The sequence below is a fragment of the Lissotriton helveticus genome, chromosome 8 (genome assembly GCF_964261635.1).
Source record: "Lissotriton helveticus chromosome 8, aLisHel1.1, whole genome shotgun sequence".
Classification (NCBI taxonomy): Eukaryota; Metazoa; Chordata; class Amphibia; order Caudata; family Salamandridae; genus Lissotriton; species Lissotriton helveticus.
In genome coordinates this window covers 1,598,344,867-1,598,349,096 of record NC_136069.1, presented here as the reverse complement: position 1 = coordinate 1,598,349,096, position 4,230 = coordinate 1,598,344,867, and positions in this window count along the sequence as shown.

The following is a 4,230-nucleotide window of genomic DNA, read 5'->3' as shown; positions in this document are numbered from 1 at the left end:
CACCGAAGTCCTTCTCACCTTCAGGAGGCTACTCAAGACCTGGCTGTTCGAGCAGTAACAGTACCCCCCTCCCCCTCAGGTGCGTTGAGACCCTCACGAGTGAGTAGTGTGCTTTACAAATGTCGTGATTGATTGAATACACTCTTCTAGGGGCTCTCTCCCCTGCCTAAAGCCATATCGCAACTCTGAGATAATGTTGTATTTTACCTGCCTCAATGTTAAATGCTCCAAGACTACCCTTCCCATGAACTTCGTGGCAGAATCTAAAAGCGAGATGGGGCGGTAACAAGATGGATTATCCCTTGCTCCTTAAAAATGGGTAGTATAATGGCTTTGGACCAAGTGGGTAGAAGACCGTAGTTAGCTACAAGCCGCGTTAAACAACTGATGCTCTGTGTGACTCAACAAGAACCACTTGGAGCAATGTGTGTGTAATTAATGTATTGTAATTGTATTTATATAATACTCGAACCCTGACAATGTCATTGAAGCTCTCTACTGCTGCACACTACTCTGGAACCGAAGACTAAACTATGACGGTGGTGGGAAGGAGATCGCGGCCGGTGCAGGCGACAGTAACAGGGGCAGTACTTTACCCCCGGCAGCCCCATCGGCCAGACGCCAACAACTTAGCTTGCTTCTGCACGCAGAGGCGCGTACATAATCCCGCTTGGGCTCCTGCAGTGCAGCGGAAGGAGATTGCGGCTGGTGCAGGCGAAATTTCAACCATAGACTCATTTTGGTGAACGCTGCAAGTGTAATTTCCAAGAAAAATAGCCCTTACTGAAAGACGGTTATCTATTGAAAGCTCCAAAGGCGAATCCTGCCCATAGCTGTTAACAGACATCGAGGCAGCAGACATCACATCACCTGGAACGCAGACTCCTCATGCCCCTCATCATCCTGAGGTCGATGTGAACTCCCCTGTGACTGGTAACAAGGCGTTTGAAGGGCCCCCGGTCAAAAGAAAGGGGGGCGGGGAGGAGGGGTCTATCGGTATGGAACAAGGGAGACATAGGAGATTACTTCTGAGGCTTGACATAATGTTAACTACTTTACTGGCTCCCATCTTGTCACGCCTCAAGAGGATTGAGGCTTTAATAGGCCAACCTATGCACCCCAAGAACAGCTTCACTAGTGCTATGGACAAAGGCTCTGCTCACCTGGTCCAGGGTGGTCGGGGGAGGGGGGCAACATGGTGTTAGTTACAACAGGGGGATGCCTTGGTGGGTCCTAGGCAGATTGTGCCAGAGGAGGTCACAGACACAAGGGGTCACCCAGGGGTATTGAATCAGATTGTCCCACCGACCTGCCCTCCATCAGTTGTACGTATCAACATGCATGAAGATACCCCTTAAGTATCTGAGCAGCCAAGGGGCACCGAACCCAGCTCAATCCCCATAAACGGGGCTTTATCAGCTTCTATAGCATATTTGACAGTATTACATTTGCTACTTCAATCAGCCCCACTGGTCAGCATCCTAATAGGGGTACCACCCATTAGGCAGGTAAGTAATTGGAGCATTCATTGCTGCTTCCTCCATTTTCTCTGTCACAGTTTTAACAGTGACCATTTACTCAAGCTTCTATGAGCAATAGGACTACAAGAGAAATGTCAAGATAACAATGACATCCAGTTCTGTTAAGTGGAGAAGTGTGGCTCACTGGTTAGAGGAGGCAGACATGGAAGCAGAGGTCAGCCGGGACCAGGGTTCAATTCCCTGCTCGGCGGGGTCTTGAGTCCTAAAATGTCCATGGACTCGACAATTCTCGCTCTGGTGCCTACTCGATTCACGGGTTCACACTCTGCGACTCTGGGCAATAGCTTGCTTAATCTCCACAACGGCCCCTCGCGGCGGGATGCCTGGCTTTCACCTTGCGGATACCCTGCCGGGGTTATCTCACAGGGGAATACCAGGACGGGTTCCCTAAGCAAGCGCTTAGAAACCGCTTGGTGATTTGCGCTATATAAATTCCTGTACATTTACATTTAAAGGATTCACACCATGTGATTTATTAAAGAGGACATATATTTTAAAAAATCACACCATAAAACACATTCAGTTTATAGTTGTACTGCAGACAACTCCTGCTCCAAAGGATGAGGAAACTGTACCTTCCACCACCCGTCTATAATGAGATACAAAATTACTGGGAGTGGTCCATGTTGCAGCATTAAAAGTGCCCTTATAGGAAACAACTTTGTGTTATACTCAAGATATTACTATTCCTCTTGTTGATCTCTCTTTAGTTACGCTAGGGAACGAACACTTGGTGGGTCATTAGGATGGCGGGTGTACTTTGCCCGCCCGCCATCCTCACGGGGAATGGGACCGCCCGCGCCCGCCATAATGGCGGGGGTCCCATGGGGGGTATTAGGATGTGCCCGCCACAGTGGCGGGCACATCCTGCATTCTTATCATTGTGGCAGGCGGTGCTCTCAGCACCGCCCGCCACAATGCTAACAATGCAATAATGCATTTGCATAGACAAAGCGGCAGGCACCGCGTGGTGCCTGCCGCTTCGTCTATGCAAATGCAGGGGGGCACCACAGGTACCCCCCTGTGTGCACCCTCCACCTCTCCTTCACTCTGGGGGCCCACAGGGGGCCCCCAGAGTGAAGACCACATGCCTTTCCATGGCGGCATCGCCGCCGCGGAAAGACATCTAGAGCAGCCCATCATAATATGGCTGGCGGTGTCTATTAGACACCGCCACCATATTAAACCTTTTCGCCCCAGTCGCCTTGCGACCGTGGCGGAAAAGCGGCGGACGGTCTTTCCGTCCCCCGCGGTCGCCCCTGCCATCCTAATATGGCGGGGGGAATATAGGTGCGGATGGTGTGCAGATTGCCCCCGCCAGGCTAGCGGGGGGAATCCGCCCGCCATCCTAATGGGCCCCTTGGTGTCAATGGAAATCCTCATGTGTTTAGGAGTCTGATGAAGAAGACTCGAGGTCTGATTCACAAACTGTACTTTGTAGTACATTTTGTAGTATTAAACAACATACTGCAAAATGTACTACAAAGTGCAAGTTTTGACTGTACTCATAATTGCGGAGTACTCTGCCCGATTGTGGAGTCTCTGCACATGTAAGTATAGCTTTTAGTAGTAAATATGGGAGAGAGACATGGGAATGGGTGGGAAAGGGGGCCAACTTGCTGCTAAAGGGGATGGGATTAAGCATGAGAAAAAAGGGTTTAGGGAGGGTCGGGAAGGGGTTTAGGGAGGGAGCCTCCCACCCACACACGAATACGCCAGTTGCATTACCATATGGGCTGAGACATGTAACTTTTGAAATACCGAAAGTGTCAAAGAATTTTGACTAAAGGACCTACCTAATTATCCGAATGCTATCTCTAAATAAGAATGTTGTGAAAAACAAAACAAGTTTAAAGCCATGAAGACAGCAACACAGTCTCTCTGATCCCACCAACTACCCAGGGCAAATACAGGTCATGAAAGCCAAATGAATGATGGCTGCGCCTCTTCTCTTGTGCAGATGCTACCGCAGTGTGTGGGGGGGGTCTCGTGCAACCTACACAATCGAGCAGGAGTTGACGCTGCATCTTCCCTCCCAGTGCTGCACTTCAGTGGGCGGCAGCTTCAGAAGGTTTTTAAAAAGTATCCATCTGTCAGTAGAAATGGGTTGAGTTAATATTTCATGGAGTACCAACATGAGCTGGGCTGATTTACCCAGCACACGTTAGTAATTTCCTGAACCAATGCATCCAGATATGGACAGATCATGTAAACAAGGACAAACCTGTCAACGCTCACGCATTTGGCAGGTGTCACCTTTTTACTTCCATTCTCCCATTTTACAAAACAAATGCCCCTTTTGACTTTAATAGGGCCATCCACTTTTCAAACCTATATCACCTCCAAACAAAATGTTCATTCTTCATTTCCGACTACATCCGCTCCCTCCTCGACCAGGGCAAAACCACGGCCCTCATCCTACTGGACCTCTCAGGGACTGGACACTGTCTCCCACCGCACCCTAGCTGCAAGACTCCAGTATGCAGGTATACGAGACAAGGCTCTCAACTGGATCCGCTCCTTCCTCACCAGCAGAACACAATGGGTTAGACTTCGACTGTACCTCCCGAAACCGACCAAGAGCAGCTGTGGAGTATCCCAAGGCTCATCCCTCAGCCCCACCCTCTTCAACATATACATGGCCCCCCTCACATCCATCGTTAGGAACCACGGGCTCACCATTGTCACC